The 21138-nt window shown below is 35.6% G+C and overlaps 1 pseudogene across 1 annotated transcript; it reads right to left on the bottom strand.

The window, feature by feature from the left end:
• Window positions 1-12021: 12021 nt before the first annotated feature.
• Window positions 12022-12595, bottom strand: LOC103597084 (annotated as a pseudogene). Its single transcript, XR_551085.1, has one exon. The product of XR_551085.1 is annotated as a gonadotropin-releasing hormone receptor pseudogene (transcript).
• Window positions 12596-21138: the final 8543 nt, after the last annotated feature.

The following is a 21138-nucleotide window of genomic DNA, read 5'->3' as shown; positions in this document are numbered from 1 at the left end:
TCTCAGGATCGCGCTGTTTCCTGACGCGGGCGCTCCAGACCCGTCGCCATTTTGAATCCTCGAATTTAATCCTTTTATACTAAGAGTTATTATTGAGATGTGTTGATTTACTCTGGGCATTTTATTGATTTTTATTTGGATGTTTTAAGTATCTTCAGTTTCTTTCTGTTTTACTTTTTCTCTTCTGTATTTGTTGGTTTCTTGAAGTGTTTAGATAAATTCCATTTGTCTTTATCATTTGCATTTTTGTTTTACTGTTGGATTTTGTTCTTTCTTGTGTATTCATGGTCATGATGGTGGTTTTCAGGTATCAGGTGCAGTATTCCCTCGAGGATATTTTATAGGGCTGGTTGTGTGGTGGTGAACTCCCTCAGTTGTTGTTTCTCTGGGAAATATGCTATTTGTTTCTCATTTCTGAAGGATAGCCTTGCTGGGTATAGTATTCTTGGCTAGCAATTTTTATCTTTTAGTATTTTGACTATTATCATCCCATTCTTTTCTGGCCTTTAGGGTTTCTGATGAAAACTCTGTTGTTAGTTGGATAGGGGCTCCCTTATAGGTGACTTGATGCTTTTCTCTTGCTTATTTTAGGATTCTTTGTCTTTGAACTTTGCCAATTTGACATAACATGTCTGGCAGATGACCCTTCTGGTTTGAATCTGTTTAGGGATTTTTGGTCCTCTTGGATATGAAGGTCCATATCTCTCCCTACAGTGGAAGTTTTCTGCTATCATTTTGCCAAATATGTTTTCAATGCCTTTTCCTTTTTCTTCCTTTCTGGAACACCCTTGATTCAGATATTTGTTCACTTAAAGTTGTCTGCTATCTCTCTAAGCTTTTCTTTATTTTTTAAAATTCTTTTTGCTTTTTTTTTTGTCTCCCTGGGTTATTTCAAAAAGTCCATCTTCAAGATCAGAACTTCTCTCTTCTGCTTGCTCTAGCCTGCTGTTTAAGGTCCTCATGTTTTTTATTTTGTTGAATGAATCCATCAGCTCCACAAGGTCTGCTACATTCTTTTCAGGGCATTAATTTCTTTGTACATTTCCTCTTTCTGGTCCTGGATACTTTTTCTCATTTTATTGTGTTATCTACCTGAGTCTTCTTGTGTCTCATTGAGTTTCCTTAGGGTTATTGCTCAAAATTCCTTTTCAGTCATTTCAAGGACTTCCTGTTCTATAGGATCTGTTATTTGAGAATTATTGTATACCTTTGATCATGTCATATTTTCTTATTTTTTCTTATTCCTAGTATCTCTATGTTAGTGTTTAGTCATCTGGTAGAGCATTTGCTTTTTCTAGTACTCTGGGGTGGGGTTTGTGGAGAGAGAGTTCCTCTTGTAGATGTGTTTTATGATGATAGTTGAATGGGGTGTTTTAGGATTGGTTCCAGATAAATGCAGTAGTGTAGTCTTTGTGTGGGTGCTTTGGCCAAATTCAGTGTTGGAGTTGCATGAGAGTGCCTCTGTGACCTAGTGCCTGGGGCACTTAGTATTTTCTTGCTGAGTTTTGTGATGCTATGTTGGTTCATCAGGATGTGGGCAGCTCTCAGATTTGGGGGGGTAGTGCCTTGGAGCCTTGTCACTCTTAGGTTATGGTGGGTGTTCTTGGGTGGGACTATTGGCACCCAGCTAACTCTCCCTGACTCTGATGGTACACTGGGGTATACTAGCACTCCTTGACTTGAATGGGTGACTATAGGTGGGTTTTCTCTTCTTTTCTTTCCACTTTCCCTGGGCTCTGCTGGTGATACTCCTCTGTCTATGCCGATGAATAGTTAGCAGTTCATCTATGAGGTGTCAGTAGCTGCTGGTGAGGCAGCAAGCTGTTCTGTTGCTGCAGTTGCTGTGGTGGTGGCTGTCATGGCCCACTCATTTCATACCGATGTTTGCAGCAGTGGTAGGGAGTGTTGCTGACAGGGCAGCTGCCTGTTGCTCCAGTGGGCCTTGGCAGCATGGGTTGGGCTCTCAGAGGTGGGGCCCACTTACCGGGGTGTTCTGCAGCTGCCTGTTACTCCAGTGGAGCCTAGGGGCCAGTTTATTCTTATTTTTAAAAACTCAGACTTGTTTATTATTTGGCCCACAACAGCGTAAGCACCATGATAGCAGGGAATCTGCCTCCTGTTCACTGCTATATCCTAAGCATCTAAAATTGTACCTGTTACATGCATAGCATTTGATAATTGGTAAGCCTATGAATGAATGAATCCTTAACACATGAAGAACTTACCAAGCAGACACAGGCCCCAATTCCTCACCCCAATGCTGCCCAAGTGGTACAGCAAGTGCGGGCTTTGATAGGGGAGCCACTCTATTCTAGGACTTTTAAAAACACAAACTGAATCAACTATTATGGAAATGTTGTAAGTAGCTTTCAAAAATAAATTCTAGTGGATGTTTATTCATTCTTTCCATTCATCAAGAACCTTTCTTATGTAGTCATTCCAAGCTTTTCCACTGAAAAACTTCATTTTACTGTGAAGCATTATTAAAATGAAAAGATGAGAGCTCAAGCATTTTAAAGCAAATAGTGAATAAATTCAAACAAAAGTTACAGAATTTCTTTTATTTTAAGCAAATGAGAGATAGTATTTATGCTATTTTTGTTTTTGATTGAATTAAAAGTTTTAAATTTAATTTATTTAACACGTCCACAGTTTCTTTCCTTTTTGGGGTGATGGGAGTGGGAGTGAAATAGCACCTTTTTTTAAAAAAAATAAAGAATACTGTAAAATATTTATTTTCTTTGTTTGTAGAGTAGGAAAAATAATCCTGTTTCTTATATTTGTAAGTAAAAAAGTTGATTTTCATTTTAGATCTTTTATCGTCTTCAAGGGGAAAAAAAGAAACTTTAATCCACTAGAGGGCGTCTAATGATCATATTATCAATCTTAATGTCAAGAAACCCAAACAAGTGCATTCAGCTAATTTTATCCAGACCAACTTTTTTCCTCATTACAAAGTAAGCCTTTCACTTTTTCATACTTCTCTGTAATCTGACTTTATTTAAAGTTCAGTTTTGAAATAGACCCAACAGATGTTGGTAGTTGAAGTGTTTGGAAGGGTTACTTACCATAGAACCTGAGAATCTTATATTTCTTTAAAGCTTTAACTACTTCCCTTCCCACCTCCCCAATTGGACTTGGAACCAGATGATCTGAGCTTGACTTTCTACACTGCACGGGTACACATTTTCACCTTATTATTTCATGTTTTTAAGCCTTAATGATGAAACTTTCAATAGTAGTGTCTTTGAAACATAGTTATTATGATTTGAGTTAATTATCATCATCTTTATTTATTTAACAAATGCTTATATTTTTAAGCAACTCCTTGGCAAAAATAACTACACCAGGTGTTTTCTGTCATAAAAGATGAATGAGATATATTCTTCTATCAGGGAATTTAATATTTGGTAGTGGAGATATAGAATGAATTTGATACCTGTAATACAAGATAGACTAAATTTTAAATTAAAATTAATTGGTTTTAGTCTTCATTCAGTTTATTTTGTGCTCCAAGGCCATGTTCATTTAAATAGCTAATACAGGGATTCACTTTACTTTCAGTGAGTGGTTCTATCTCCACTTATTAGACAGTAATCTTGGGCATGTTATATAATATTTATAGGCTTAGTTTCTTCCTGTGTAAAATAAAGATAATAATTGTACAGAATTTACAGGGTTGTTGGAAGCATTACATAAAATAATACATGTAAAAGCATTTAGCACAATTCCTGGCAAATATTTGTGTCCTCAACTGTTATTTATCATCATCATCATCATTATTGTTGTTATTTCTGCTATTAGCATGCTACTATTATGTTCTGGCACAATGCTTGGCATATTGTACATGTGTGATAAGTATTTATTGAATTTAAACTGCTTGCCAAGTTTAGAAGTACATTACACACCAGTAAATTCCTTATGTGTCAAGGCAAGCCTCCACACATCTTCAGACCACATCTCTACAACAAAGACTAAGGAGTGGCTCATATTTCTTTCCTGCAGGCTTGGGTTAACTATAAAATTTAAAAGCTGTCAGTATGTAATGCCCCATAAAACACAGATAAGCTAGTGATATGAAGTCTTTCTGCAAATAATATACTATTCTGGAATTCCTGTGGTCTTTGATGAGTCTCATTAGAAATCATGTGATTTTTAATTAGCTACAGACACACCAATTTAGGAAATGGTTTCTCCTCAATTTATAGTTACTAGCCTAACCACAGATGGTCTTAAATCGGAGCTACTCCCGGGGCATGTTTGTTTCATCTCTTCCTCCCTCCCTGCCTTCTTCCCTCCTTTTTTTTTCTTTTTTCCTTCCTTCCTTCTTCCTTTCCCTTTCCCTTTTCCTACCTTTAGAAATAATACACTCAAGACGTGAATTATTAAAGCTATACATGCAAGGCATGTATAGCTTTCAGAATAAGTAGGATAGTTTGTGATTAGGTTAGTAGTTTGGCCAAATTTACTGATCAATCAGAATGCATGCTATAATTTTGAGAAAATTGAAATAATTCACCTATATATAAGCAATTTTTTTTTTGCTATTTCTTGAAGAACCAACCATTTTCATACTATTTCATACCTTTTCTTTCCTGACTTCAAAAACCCTATTATGAAGGAAACAAGAAAGGGAAGAAGAAAGGAGAAGGAAATGAACATTAATTGTCTAAAATTAAAGGATAGAGTCTTGTACTAGACACTTTACATATTGTATGCTTTATTCTTTATAATCATCCTTTTAAACTGAAATAATTTGCTCAGAGTCACATAGCTGATAAGAGACAGTACTGAGATTTGAGTCCAAGTCTGTTTAAATCTAGTACTTGTGCTACTTCTACTATCCTGTTGGCTTTCAAACTTTGTTGTAGGGAGATCTGAGCTTTAAGGGACTGTGATTGGAAGCTAGTGAATAGCTGAGTGAAGGACAAGTTCTCCCTTATCCCTGTTTTCACTAAAGCAGATCTACTTACATGTGTTTCATTTATTGGGGCTTCACATAGGAATTTTTTAAAAAAATTCTGTTACTAGCAAAAAGTTTGAAAGTTTCTGTGCTACACTATGCTGAAACTTGTGAAAAATATACTAAAACCATCATAGAACTTAGCTTCTAAGGTTAATAATCAGGAAGGTGGAAAGCTAAGGTGGCCGACTTGAAATTTGGTTATTCTGAGCTCTAAGCAAAATGTCATAAAGTCCCAGATTTACAGGCCTGAGTTGTGACAACTAGTTCGTTAAGTTTTTTTCTTTTGTGTTGTTTTCTTTTTAATGAGGTATGATTTACTCCAGTAAGAGAACATGAACATATGCACCAAAGGATGAAAATTAAAGTTGCCCTTTTAAAGTTAATTAGCTATGACAGGATGTGCCTTTGTCAATGGGCTTGTCCATAAAGCTGGTGAAGCATGAGACACATCATGTGTCACAGTCTAGAAATAAAAAGCCCTCTTTATCTCTTGTCTTCCTCATCAAATATAGGTAACATTAGTCATAAGATTGAAACCTCTTTTATTCAGAGAGATAGTAGAGAGCTATAATGAAAGAAAAACTGGACCTAATAAAAAGACATGAGTCCAACAGGCCAAGTGAGATTGGGAATCCCAATGAATCTTTTTAAATCAGTGTATTTCATACCATAGGATGTACTCATCAGTGAGTTGTCAACATTAAAAATGAAATGGGAGAAATGGCCTCTATTTCAATTTCTTGGAATAGTGTGAAAAGGATTCGTGTTAATGTCTGGTAGAATTCAACAGTGAAGTCATCTGGTCCTGGACTTTTTTTGTTGGGTGACTGCTGATTAACTTCTTCAATCTCATTGCTTGTTATTGGTCTGTTCAGGTTTTCTGTTTCTTCTTGGTTCTGTCTTGGTAGTTTGCATGTGTCTAGAAATTTATCCATCTACTCCAGGTTTTCAAATTTGTTTGTGTATATTCGTTTATAATAGTCTCTAACAATTCTTTGTATTTCTGTGGTATTGGTTGTAATGTCTCCTTTTTCATTTCTGATTTTTGTTATTTGGGTCTTCTCTCTTCTTTTTTTTAGCTAGTCTGGCCAATGGCTTGTCTGTTTTGTTTATCTAAGGCCAGCATCATCCTGATACCAAAATCAGGCAAAGCCACAACAAAAAAAGAAAGCTATAGGCCAATATCCTTGATGAACATAGACGCAAAAATCCCCAACAAGATATTAGCAAACAAAATACAACAGCACATCAAAAAGATTACACACCATGATCAAGTGGGATTCATCCCAGGGATATAAGGATGGTTCAACATATGCAAATCAATAAATGTGATATACCACATCAACAAAAGCAAGGACAAAACCCATATGATTATCTCAATAGACGCAGAAAAAGTATTTGACAAAATTCAGCATCATGATAAAAACCTTCAACAAATTACATATAGAAGGAAAGTATCTTAACACTATAAAAGCCATATATGACAAACCCTTTGCCAGTATCATCCTGAATAGGGAATAGTTGAAACATAGTATTGGAAGTATTAGCCAGAGCAATCAGGCAAGAGAAAGGAATAAAGGGCATCCAAATTGGATAAGATGAAGTCAAATTGTCACTGTTTGCAGATGACAAGATCCTATGTATAAAAAAACCCATAACCTCTACCAAAAAACCCCTAGAACTCATAAACAAATTCAATAAAGTTGCAGGATACCAAATCAATACACAAAAATCAGTAGCATTCTTATACACCAACAATGAACAAGCAGAAAAAGAAATCAAGAAAGAAAGCCCATTTACAATAGCTACCAAAAGAATAAGATACCCAGGAATAAATTTAACCGAAGAGGTGAAAGATCTCTACCATGAGAACTACAAAATACTGCTGACAAAAGTTAAAGAGGACATCAAAAGATAAAAAAAATTCCATGTTCATGAATTGGAAGAATTAACATTGTGAAAATGTCAATACTACCCAAAGTGATGTACAGATTCAATGCAATCCCCATTAAAATACCAATGACATTCTTTACAGAAATGTAAAAATAAATCATAAAGTTCATGTGGAACAACAGAGGACCCCAAATCCTGAGAAAAAATAAATAAAACCAGAGGCATTACACTACTTGACTTCGAAGTATAGTACAAAGCTATAGTAACCAAAACACTGGCAAAAAACAGTCCCTTGGACTAATGGAACAGAATAGAGAACCCAGAAATTAATCCATGTACTTACAGCCAACTGATTTTTGACAAGCCACCAAGAACATACATTGGGGAAAAGATAGCCTCTTCGTATATGGTGCTGGGAAAACTGGATATCTGTATGGAAGAATGAAACTAGACCCATACATCTTGCCATGTATTCAAATCAACTTAAAATGGATTGGGACTTAAGTATAAGACCTGAAACTATGAAATTCCTAAAAGAAAACATAGGGGGAAACACTTCAGGATGTAGGATGGGGCAAAGACTTTATGAATAAGACCCCCAAAGCACAAATAACAAAGGAAAAAAAATGAACAAATGGGATTTAATCAAACTAAAAAGCTTCTGCAAAGCAAAGGAAATAGTCAACAGTGAAAAGACAACTTAGAAAATGGGAGAAAATAGTTGCAAACAATACATCTGACAAGGGATTAATATCCAGAATATACGAGAAACTCAAACAACAGTAAAAAAACAAATACTCCAATTAAAAAATAGGCAAAGGAGCTGAATAGACGTTTCTCAAAGAAATACATGAAAATGGCCAACAGGTACATGAAAAAATGCTCAACATCACTGATCATCAGGAAAATATAAATCAAAACCACATTGAGATATCCTCTCACCCCAGTTAGATTGGCTACAATAAAAAAGACAGAGACTAACAAATGCTGTCAAGGATGAGGAGAAAAGGGAACTCTTCTACACTGTTGGTGGGACTGCAAATTAGCACAGCCATTGTGGAAAACACTATAGAGGTTTCTCAAACAATTAGTAGAGTTATCATATGATCCAGCAATCCCATTTCTAGGTATATACCCAGATGAGTGGAAATCATCATGTTGAAGAGATATTTGCACTCTTATGTTCTTTGCAGCTCTATTTACAATAGTCAAGATAAGGAACCAACCTAAATGTCCATCTATGGATGACTGGATAAGGAAAATGTGCTATATATACACAATGGAATACTACTCAGCTATTAAAAAAAAATGAAATTCTGCCATTTGCAGCAACATGGATGAACATGGAGAAAATTATGTTAAAAAAGCCAGGCACAGAAAGAAAAATATTGTATGTCCTCACTCGTAAGTGGGAGGAAAGAAAGAAAGAAAGGGGGTTGGGGTGGGGGTGGGGCGGGGAGAGAGAGAGAGAGAAACCACAATAATATGTTGAACTTTCAGAGGGAGACAGTAGATCTATGGTCACTAAAGGTGGGAAGGAAGAGTGGGAGGAGGGTTTGGGAGAAATTGGGTAACGGACACAGAATAGTTACAAATTGTAATGATGAATGTGCTAATACTAATTTGCTCATCACATATTGTATATAAATACTGATAGTCAACTCTATACCCCATAAATATGTATAATCAATTATGACCCAGGTTTAAAATTTAAAAAAAAAGAAATAGAAAAAAATGAAATGAAACACAATAGAATTTATTTCACGAAAACCTTTTCTCAGTTGTATGTGTGTGTGAGAGAGACAGAGAGACAGAGTAGATCTCATTGATGTAGTAAGTATTTCTTACTTTGGGTTATCACCAGAAAGGTTTAAATACCATTGCTTTAACCAGTTTATACTTCAGTTCCCTTATACGTGAAATGGGGATAATAACAAGGCTCTTATTTATCTCATAGAGTTAATGTACATATCAAATAAGATTACTTATGTGAGATTTTTCAGTGAACTTCAGCAAAGTGCTTTATATGTAAATTTAAATGTTGTTGAAAGTGAGGATGAGTCGTTTGTTTTACAAAATAAAATTGTACCATCATTTTCTGTGGCTTATATTCACATAAATCTCTCTGGAAGAGTAATGTGTGAGGTCAGACTACTACATGAAATTCCCAAACAATTCAAAGTTAATTTCATATGTTCTTTTTTGCTACATCAAAATAGATAAGTATTTGGCATTATCTTTCTATTATCACCATGACATACTTAGATGAAAATAATCGAATTAACAAATCAATATTTTATTTAAAGTTTCTGGGGGAGTTCTTTCCAGGAGAATGAAATTGAGTGTTTGCCATTCAGTTATTATCACAAATCAGTGTTTGGACTTTCATCTACACTGGTATTGCAAATTACCAGGTACTTTCCAGGTAGCTGTACTTATGCAAAGATATTACTGCCAGCAGTCATGTCCTAAAGCAAATGATTTTACCTCTACTCATAGCCTGCTTTTCCCTTCCCTTCAAACAGACAAACAGGCAGAGAAACGAACAAATACTCGTCTTCTCAACCTACCTATTTCAATGGTTATGCTATTCAAACTTTTTGTCTAAAAAAATTGGAGCTTTATTTTCCTCTGTTCTAGTAACTCCCTTAATCCAATTTGTTGCCAAGTTTTATTTATTGTTTGAAATGTCTCTCTTACTATCAATTTCCTCTGATACCACTCTAGCCCCAAACTTAATCACCTCATTGCCACATGATTTGAAAATATTCTGTTTCATTCTACTCTATTTGGGCCTGTTAAATTTTCTTAAAATATTTTTGTTAGAAGAAACTTTTTACTCCTTGCACAGTACTCATAAAGGTTATAAGACCCTCACATTAATTTCAGAATTTTTCATGGCTACCAATGTCTTTTATAATATAAATCTATAATACCCTTTATTCATTCATTCATGCACTCATTCATTTATCTAAACATTTTTAATTTCTATTTTTGCTAGGAATGTTTTTTTTTCTAAAAAATTTATTTTTGATTATGTATATTTATGGGGTACAGAGTTGATTATCAGTATTTGTGTACAGTATGTGATGATCAGATCAATATTATTATTAGCATGTTCATCACTACAAATCGTAATTATTCTTGTGTCCCTTACTCATTTACTCCCTAACCCTCTTCCCCCTTCCCCTTTCTCACCTTTAGTAACTATAGGTCTCTTATTAGGTACTGTGAATATTAGTTAAGTTGAATACAACAGTCTCCAGCATTTAGACACACATACCTTAATGGTAAAGACAGACAAACAAACATATACAGATAATCACAATGTTTTATGACAAATAAATAGTATGCTATGAGGTCAAAGGAAAGGGTCCAACCACCAAATCTAATTTCTTGCTATTCTCATCTCTTAATCTTTTACTTCAGCCAAACAAGTTTCCTTTGGAAATTAATCACTCTTTTAAAACTTTATTGACAAATACACGTGATGCTTGATTTATTTTTTCAACCCAAATACCATTCAGCCTAAAGACTCAGCTTATTATTCTACCTTTATCCTAAAACCTTCCTTTACCTTTTCAATCCAAACTTATATCTTCATCTTCTTATACTTAAAATAGGTTTAAATGTTTTTAGTATCTAGTTGTGTTAGTTTTATATATGTTTTGTCTCCACAACTGAGTTACATTTTTTTTTGAGGGCTGTTTCTTTGTTCCATTAGTACCAGGCTCAGTGTTAGGAATCTAATTTGTGTTTATGTTCTCTAAGAAAACCAACCAATAAGGAGCGCTCATACTTTAAAGAAACAAAATGGAAAATTTCAAGAGCATAAGCCTTAGCTAAATAACCTCATTTCAAGTGATATATTTGCTAAACCTACTCTTGTATATTCAGTCACTTTGTGAGTTATAATGTACTTTTCTCCAAGAAAATCAAAGCATCTTAGTTTTCCCCATTTCTCCTGCCATAAAACATGCAGTAATTAAATGTATCTATTATGTAAAAAATATTAGTTAAGTGAGGAATTCGTGAGAGAATTTAGTTGCCCAGATTTCTAGTGTCTTCCACTATGAGGGTACTTCAAAAAGTTCATGGAAAGATTCATATTATCATTCAGTTCTATTTTTCCATGAGCTTTTTGAAGTAGCTTCATGTTTAGTGAGTTCTGCATGGCAGCTTTTTTGTTTTTTGTTTTAAACCATGTGTCCAGTTTAGAATGTCTAGATAAATTTCTGCTTGTAGAGGCAAGTTTTTGGACAATTCTAGCTAACTCTGACTTTACTTCTTAACACGTCTTTGTACCCTGGATTCACAATACAATACATTTACAAGCATAAAGACAACTTGCTACACGTCAGTTATAAAAAGATCTTTGTTATTTGTAAGAATTTGTCCTTTTCTTCAGAGATCTGTCTGTTGTAAGGGCAGATTCTGCAAGTCAATTAGCAAGGTTGTCTATAATGAAGGCAAACTGGAGAGATGTCTGCATTCTCTGAGAGAGGGCCTGTGCCCACACCAGCAGTCACAAAGCTTTGCCAACAGCCTAACTCCAGCAAAACTCAAGCTAATCTGAGGGAAATATTTAAATTTCTAAAAGTCCAAGATTTCTCAGTTTTCCTTTTTATCCAGTCCCACCCAGTTGCATACTGTAGAACAATATACTAATCAAGAATAATTCTTCCTAAGCTGAAGTAATGAAATTCTTAAGTTTCCACTCAAGAAATCCCAAATAAGAAAAGTTATATTTTGTACATATGCAAATTTCATAGTTCCTAAAAATTCTCTCAATTAACCATTCAGTGCCTATCAACCAAAGCAAAAGGAAAAATAGATGGAAGAATAGGATGGGATGAGGTTAATTTTGAGAACAGCTACATTTTTGGGGGAACACTTACTATGTAACAGAGATTATATTAGACACTTTAATACATTATGCATTTAATTACAAAATTGCAGGAAGTAGGTATTACCCCTGTTTTATAAATGAAGGAACTGAAATCCAGAGAGGTTAAGAAATTTGCCCAAGGTAGCAGGGCAGTCAGGTTAGACTCTCTCACTTCTAGAGTCCAGGCTTGTAAAGATAATACAATACTGCCTTTGATAAAAGATCTTTGCTCAAGCATAGATAGGAAATCTGTGACCACCATATCCTAACAAGTTCATGAATAATGATTTACCTGTGGTCCAGCAAAGATGCTACTAAGGATCCAGGCCAGGCAAATCATGGACTGTCCGAGTTTGCTGTTCCTTTTTACGTCTAGGGGCCTTGTAATGGCCAGGGAGCGGTCCAGGCTGATTACCACCATCATGAAGGCTGGGGCGTACATGGAAAAAAGCTTCAGATAGCTGAGAAATTTGCAGAGGAACTCTCCAGCATACCATTGTACTGTAATGTTCCACATTCCATCTAGTGGCATGACAATCAGCGTCTCCAACAGGTTGGCTAAAGTCAGGTGTTTTAAAAGCAACTTCATTCTTGAGAGCTTTTTCCCTTTCTCTTTCTTCTGGGTCCACTTCTGAAGTTTCAACAAGAAAGAAGCATTAAAGGTTGTGGACAGTAGAAAAAGGAAGAACGTTACCGTCACTCGAATCTTTCCAGATAAGGTCAGGGTGGGGAGGTTGCCCTGCATCAGGGGCATACTGTTGTTGACTGATGAACAGTGATTTTGATTCTGTTCAAGAGAGGCACTGTTTGCCATATTTCCCCAATGTTAGAGCGTAGAGACTTGTGTTTCTGGTACTTCTGATGATTTATTGTGATCGAACCCAAAGTCCTGTTTTATTTCTGCCTGCTTTGGACGGAAACGTCATAGATTTAGATTTATGTCAAATTTTGTCCCTGAGGTACCTTTGACTTAATATGAAAGATCAAGGTGAACTTGTTTTGAGGGTTTGTAATCCAACAGAGTGCTAAAACAGAGCACGCCAGATACATTCTGAGGGCCAAATGTAACTGTACCACCTTAGCAGATGGCCTGGCTTTCACAACATTTTTCCTAGGTGAAGGACACTTGAAGCCTAAATTTGAATTTAGAAGTCACTCGTGATATTATTCAAATAATTATAATGGAGAGATTTTCTAAAAACTATAAGTGTAGTGTTCTGTCTAATAGACAGACACAAAATGAAAATGAAGAAAACTACTAAAAAACCCCAAACCTTGATCCAATTAAAATCTGTTGTCTTAAGAAATCAACACATTTCTCAAAAGCATTTCTTTTTCTTTTTCAAACAGTGTTGAGCATTCAAACACTAGACAAATATATTAATTTAAAACTATCCTACACAAAACATCAATTAATACCTAAACCATTAATCATTAATGCCTAAACAATTGGAATCATTAATATCTAAACAATTTAGATAATCATTAATACCTAGACAATTAGAATAATTTAATCTAATACAAATTGGGTTGCATTTAGATTTATTAACCAATCTAATAGATTATTCATGCTTAAATTAGAGTAAAAATAGGCATTTTTGATTATTGCCTTGATTTTATGATTGTCTAAATATTGTATTTACTATTATTGCATGCTATTGGGTAAGGGAAATAGATATTGGAGAGAATATTGTATAAATGCTATAGCTGTATTTATATATGTTTATATATAATATCATATGAATATTTATGTTCCTCTATATGTTATCCCATCACTTCACATTGCAACCACTTGGAAACTTTCTCTGTGTTGCTGCTTTAATTTTCATGGTGAGAGCTTTATGATGTTATTTACTAATATGGTAATATAGGAACCAATTTAACAAAGGAGGTGAAAAATCTCTACAATGAGAACTAAAAACCACTACTAAAAGAAATTAAAGAAGACACAAAAAGATGGAAGGAAATTCCATGCTCTTTGATTGGAATGATTGACATTGTGAAAATGTCCATACTACCAAAGGTATCTACATATCAATGCAATCCCCACCAAAATACTATGACATTCTTCACAGAAATACAAAAAACAATCCTAACATTCATATGGAAAAAGAAAAGACCCCAAATAGCCAAAGCAATCCTGAGAAAAAAAAAATAAAGCTGGAAGCATAACACTACCTGACTTCAAATTATACTACAAAGCTATAGTAACCAAAACAGAATGGTGCTAACATAAAAATAGACACTCAGACCAGTGGAACAGAATAGAGTACTCAGAAATCAATTCACAGACTTTCAGCCAATTGATATTTGACAAAGGCAACAAAAACATACATTGAGGAAAAGACTGCCTCATCAATAAGTGGTGTTGAGAAAATTGGATATCCATACGCAGAAGAATGAAACTAGACCTGAACCTCTTATCATACACCAAAATCAACTCAAAATGGATTAAAGACTTAAGTATAATACCGGAAACTGTAAAACTACTAAGGGAAAATATATGAGAAACAGTTCAGGAACTAGACTGGGCACAGACTTTAATGAATAAGTGTCAAAAAGCACAAGCAACAAAAGAAAAAAAATATAAACAAATAGGATATCAAACTAAAAAGTTTCTGCACAGCAAATCAACAGAATGAAATGACAACCTACAGAGTGGGAGAAAATATTTGCAAACTATACATCCAACAAGGTATTAATATCCAGAACATACAAGGAACTCAAGCAATCACACAGTAAAAAAGACAATTAACTCAATTAAAAAATGGGCAAAGAGCTGAATAGACAGTTTTCTAAGGAAGATATACAAATGGCCAACAGGCACTTAAAAAAGTGTTCAACATCTCTAATCATCAGGGAAATGCAAATTAAAACCACATTGAGATATCACCTCACCCCAGTTAGACTGGCTATTATCAAAAAGATGGAGAATAACAAATGCTGGTGAGGGTGTGGAGAGAAGGGAATGATCCTACAGTGTTGGTGGGACTGTAAATTAGTACAAGCACTATGGAAAACAGTATGAAGACTTCTCAAACAACTACAGATAGATCTACCATATGACCCAGCAATCCCATTTCTAGGTATATCCCCAAAGGAATGGAAATCCTCATGTTGACAGAATACCTGCACCCCCATGTTCATCACAGCTGTATTTACAACAGCCAAGATATGGAACCAACTTAAATGTCCATCAATAGACAACTGGATAAGCAAAATGTGATATATATACACCATGCAATACTACTCTGCCATAAAAAAGAATGAAATTCTGCCATTTGCAGGGACATAGATGAGTTTGGAGAAAAATATGTTGAGTGAAATAAGCCAGACACAGAGGGAAAAATACTGAATGTCCTCACTCATAAGAGGTAGATGAGAGAGAAAGAAGGAAGGAAAGCAAGAACACAGTGGTGTGTTGGACTTGCAGAGGGAGAGAACATACCCAGGGTTGGGGATTCAGGTGGGGGAGGGGGCAGGAGGCCGAGGATTAATTGGGTGAGGGACAAGGGGGAATAATCACAATTTGTGGTAACGGGCATGCTGATAGTATTGATCTGGCCATCATATCTTGGGCACAGGTGGTGATGGTCAGTTTTGTACACCGTGAATATGCATAACCAATAAAATTTTAAAAAGTATTTACCATACTTACATTGGAATTTATTAAATCACCAGCTTGATTTGTCTTAGGTCAAGTAGTTTGCTTCTGTGGTAGCCAAAGCAGGAATAATGTTGAGGATAGAGGTGGCTCTTTTGACTTAGATGGTCTGTTCTTGTTGGCTCACTTATTTGTTTATTCCGTTGAATAAGTGTTCATTTATTTAACAATAGATACTAAATATCTTCTATATATACTCTCTTTGCCTCTGCTGGTGATAAAAAGTGAACACAACTTTATCCAGCACCTTATGGAGGTTATTTGGTACAAAAGAAGATTAGATAGTGTACTAGACATATCTTACATGCCTCCTCATCTTCCTTCGTACTGGCTGTCTCCTGGATCTTGAGCAGCTTAGAATAGTTGCTTACCTGGGCTGCCTCTTGCCTGTAACTATATGCCCAGAATTACTGGCTTCTCTCACTGTTTCTGGATTTGGATGAACTATTTTACTGCAGAGCATGGAATTTGGCTTCCCGAGTGCCTTTCTGAAAGCTCTGGAAATATTTTCTACAGATTACTTTGGTATTGAAATTTACTGTTTTGTAATAATTAGTGAGAGGAATAAAAGTCAAAAATTGTGAGAAGTATGCCTTTTAGAAAAAGTAACACATCTATTTTACCTATTTGTAAGCGCAAATACAGCATAAACATGCAGTGGACTCTAATTATTTGTCATAGATATGTTCTATCAAGTTGCCATGAATACTGAACCACTGTCTTTGGGAAAATAGAGTTAGGCTCCTGCAAGCCAAAACATATGCATTACATATGTTCATTTGCCAATGTCCTTTTAAAACAAGCCAGTCTCATCAGCATTGAAAACCTGCTTTTCCACATTACTCTTTCCTATATAAAACTTAGCATTTAAGAAATTCTTTCACAGCTTCTTGATCTGCTGAACCTGCCTTGCTTTAAAAAAATTACTTTTTAAAATTTTTGATTGACACGTAATAATTGTACATATTTATGGGATACAGTATGATGTTTAAATACATGTATATAATGTATAAATTCAAATTAGGGTAATTGGCATATCCATCATCTCAGACTTTTATCATTTCTTTGTGGTGAGGACATTCAAAATCCTCTTTTTGCTATTTTGAAATATACACTATTGTTAACTAATTACACTACTGTGCAGTGGAACACTAGAACTTATTCCTCCTAACTGTATTTTTGTACCATTAGCCAACCTCTCTCTCTTCCCCCCTCCTCCTACCCTTCCCAGCCTCTGGGAACCTTCATACTGTTTTTCATAGCAGCTGTGCTAATTTACATTCCCACCAACAGCGTATGAGTTCCCCTTTCTTCACATCCTAAGTTGAACATTTTTTCACACCATATCATAGCCTTTGGTGTGCAAGCCAGCTATCATCAGTTTCTTTGTCTTTCAGCTTCACAATAATGTTGTCCACTACATTAAAAAAAATGAGTCTTCATTTCATGAATCCATAAATTTAGTCACTGTTTTATCTTTTCCACAGCTTTATCAAGGACTATAGATTTCACTTTAGCATTTTGTGGAGCAGCTTCATGTACAGGTGGGCAAATTTCCTCCTCCTCTTTTGGGATGTACTTTTTCCAATAAGGCAAACCCAGCTTTATTGCACTTAGGAACATTCAATACCACTTCGGCACTACGCTTAGGGACCATTGTAAACAGTGAAATCACCAACAAAGAGGACAAAAATGTGAAAAGCATCACACTAAATAGACCATGAAAAGGACACTGTTTATAGTCTGAGAGCTGAAACTAGAAGGCAGAGCATGGCCTTGTTGCACCTCAGCTGAGAAACTGCACATGGGGCAGCTCAAATCTTTCCCACTCTGTGCTTGCACATGACAGTGAATGATCATGAAAGCTCCATGAATATTGATTTTGGGGTTATAAATAAATTTTAGTAATTGGACAAATTTGCAAATACAGTCATTCCCCCCTTATCCGCAGGGGATACATTCAAAGAGCCCCAGTGTATGCCTGAAACTGTGGGGAGTACCATACCTTACAGATAATATGCATGAATTTCTTTTCCCTTCTTCACAATTTCCAAAATTGTAGATTTGTTTTTACCGCAGATCTTAGCAACCTCAGCATGTGATTATTTTTTCTTTCCTAAGCTGAGAGCTTTCACCTTTTCACTTAGAGGAAGCACTTTTCAACTTTTCTTTAGCATATCTGAATTGCCAGCATCACTGTTCTTTGAAGCCATTATGAAGTAAACTAACAGTTCCTCAAACACAAGCACTGCAGTGCCTCTACAGTAGATCTGATACCCGCATTGGTTACTAAGTGACTAACGGGAGTCTACAGATTGAAGACGTTGGACAAAGGGATGATTCGTGTCTGGGGTGAGATGGGGAAGGATGGCATGAAATTTTTATTACGCTACTCAGAAGGGCACGCGGTTTAAAACTTATGAATTGTTTATTTAGAAATTTTCACTTAATATTTTTAGACCACAGTTGACTGTGGATAACTGAAACTGTGGAAAGTGAGACTGTGGATAAGCAGTGACCACGGTATAAAATTTGCAGTAATGAGAATCAACTATAAATAAGAATCAGTAGGTAAAATCAGATAAATTAAAGAAAAATTAAAATTCCCACTAGAACTTCCAAATTAAGTTAAACTTTATTACAAACATAAACTGTTCATACATTAAAAAAATAGTGTTTTAGCCCATGGTTCACAATAGATTGGAAAAATACTACCTATTCAACCTTAAGTTATTGAGATTTTAGGGGAGAGTAAAATTATTTTTATATAGAATAAGAAAGAAAGACATTTTTTCTCACTTGAGATTTGTGACCATAAAATTTGTACCTCCTACATTAGCTCGAATATTTTTTTTTTTTTTTTTTTTTTTTTATAACTCACTGGTCCTGATTACAATACTTTTTTTTTCTGGAGAACTCACAAGGCTTTGTATATACATCACATTAGTTAATCTGATCAGGGCCATATGCTTGAAACAAAACAAGATAACCACAGGATAGATTTACAAACCTGAAACGCTATCGTAAATGAGCCAGCAACCGAAAGAACGAAGGAAAAAACATTCATGGTAAAATCTGATTGCACTGAACTATATTTTGTCCCTTGTCTTCTATATTTAGGGGGAGAAATACCTGGAGCATAAATGCTTTGTTATTTCTTTTCCTTTCCTTTCCGTCTCCCTTTTTCTCCGTTCCTTTCCCTGTCTTTGTTCTTTCTTCCCTCTCTCCCTCCTTCTTCATTCCTTCCTTCCTTTCTTTGTTAATGGTGGACTAATTTATTTTGGAAGAAGTTGCAACCAAGCTGAATCTTAAAGGGAATGTAGAAAATAGGCAAAAAAGTGACTGGGGTATGGGGAGGTGGACAGGTAGGGCATTCTCAGTAGCTGGAGCAGCATGCTCAATGTTAGAAGATTAAATGTGGCAAGAAAAGGGTATGTAAGAACAGAACTGGCAAATAATGAGGCAGCCTTCAGATCTGGAGAAACTATATTCCATGTTAAGGAGTTTGGGCTTCACATATAAACAGGGCCTTGAAGAACGAAGCAATGTGAAGTAGATATGGCCAGATTTCTGCTTTAGAAAGATCACTGTTTAACATACAGAGAAGGCATTAAAGGAATTTGCAGAATAGTGGGTAATCAAAATTCAAGACAGTTAATCTATTTAGAAAACCCTTGCTATCAATGCAAAATAGAAGGTGTAAAGGTCTAAAGTATAGGGTGTGGCCATGAAAGTGAATAGCTGAAGTGAAGGGTGAATGAAGTTTGATGCATTTGAGGAGCTTGAAGAAACTTGAATCTAAGTTATTGGATGGGTCAACCACATAGATTTTGCAGGTGCTCATTGGTTCTGTCAATAATGATACTGCTAATAATATTTAACATTTAATGGGTACTTTCCATGTGTCAGGTACTTTTCTAAGCATGTTATATATATTAACACATTTAATCCTTACAACAACTCTAGAGGTCAATACTATTGTTATCTTCATTTTATGGTTAAGAAAAGTGAAGCACAGAGAGCACTAGACAACCTGATCCATATTAGAATTAGGATAACATCCCAGGCAGTTTGCCTCCAGAGCTCCTGCCCTTAACTACTATGCTGTACTATCTTTCTGGTGGAAGTTGGGGTGGAAAGTCTAAGAGCCAGGTGCCAAAATTCATGGTGAATGAAGGGCCATTTTAATTCAGCTCTTTTGGTTGCAAGAAAGGGAGACTCTCTTAGATAATGGAGGTCTCCTTCATGACACACAAGGCCTGGAAAACTAAAAGAAACTCAGGCAGCTCTAGAGATAAGCAACTCTAACTGATTGATGACCTGAGTTGGTTCTCAATTATAAATATCTTTGTTTCTCTTTGTATTAACTTCTTTATCATCTTCTTGAACCTAACTGACCAGATTTTTCTGAATTGGAAGTCCAACTTTTAAAAGTGTTTTTATATTTTGAGGTAGGCATTGTGAGGCTGCACAAAAATAGCAGTATCAAAATGTCTTGCGGGGCCGGCCTGTGGCTCACTCGGGAGAGTGCAGTGCTGATAACACCAAGGCCATGGGTTCGGATCCCATTTAGGGATGGCCGGTTTGCTCACTGGGTGAGCGTGGTGCTGACAACACCAAGTCAAGGGTCAAGATCCCCTTACCGGTCATCTTTTATAAAAAAAAAAAAAAATGTCTTGCATTTGGTGAGGAATAATGGTGTTACAAAAATAGCAGTGCTCAATATGACATTATACATTAATTAATCACTATACATTTACATTACATTTGCTTTACACTGCAGTTTTACAAAAGACATTGAAATAACTTATTTCACAGATTAACGACATATATTACAATATAAATTTTTTACTTACACAGGTCTGAAAAGGCATTCTTACACTATTTTAGTGACTAATTTATACTGAAAATATAGGACCCATCTATGTTATCTAAACAATACAATTGTACTAACACAGTAAGAATGCTCTTTTAAAATATATGTTCTAAATAGCCAGTCATGGAATTAATTTTCTTGTATTGATTAGACAGAATTATTTTAATCAAAGCAAACTACATACTGTGGGTATAATTTCTTTTAAATTGGGGCCAAAATTTTTTTTTTTTAATTTTTATTTTGTCGATATACAATGTGGTTGATTATTATGGCCCATCACCGAAACCTCCCTCCCTCCTCCCTCTCTCCCTCCCTCCTCCCTCTTTCCCCTCCCACCCAACAATGTCCTTTCCCTTTGCTTGTTGTAACAACTTCAAAGGATTGTAGTTGTTCTATCTTCTTCCCCTCCCCCCCCCAGTTATTTTTTGTGTATGAGTGAATTTATTTATTTATTTTTAGCTCCCACCAATAAGTGAGAACATGTGGTATTTCTTTTTCTCTGCCTGACTCGTTTCACTTAATATAATTCTCTCAAGGTCCATCCATGTTGATGCAAATGGCAGTATTTCATTCGTTTTTATAGCTGAGTAGTTATACCACGTTTTAATAGCTGAGTAGTTATACCACTGTGTAGATATACCACATTTTCCGTATCCACTCATCCGATGATGGACATTTGGGCTGATTCCAGCTCTTGGCTATTGTGAAGAGTGCTGCAATGAACATTGGGAAACAGGTATACCTTCGACTTGATGATTTCCATTCCTTTGGGTATATTCCCAGCAGTGAGATAGCTGGGTCATATGGTAGATCTACCTGCAATTGTTTGAGGAACCTCCATACCGTTTTCA

This window comes from Galeopterus variegatus, unplaced genomic scaffold (assembly GCF_000696425.1).
Source record: "Galeopterus variegatus unplaced genomic scaffold, G_variegatus-3.0.2 Scaffold2189, whole genome shotgun sequence".
Taxonomy (NCBI): Eukaryota; Metazoa; Chordata; class Mammalia; order Dermoptera; family Cynocephalidae; genus Galeopterus; species Galeopterus variegatus.
The sequence above is the reverse complement of the archived record's forward strand: the minus strand, read 5'-3'. Positions and strand labels throughout refer to the sequence as shown.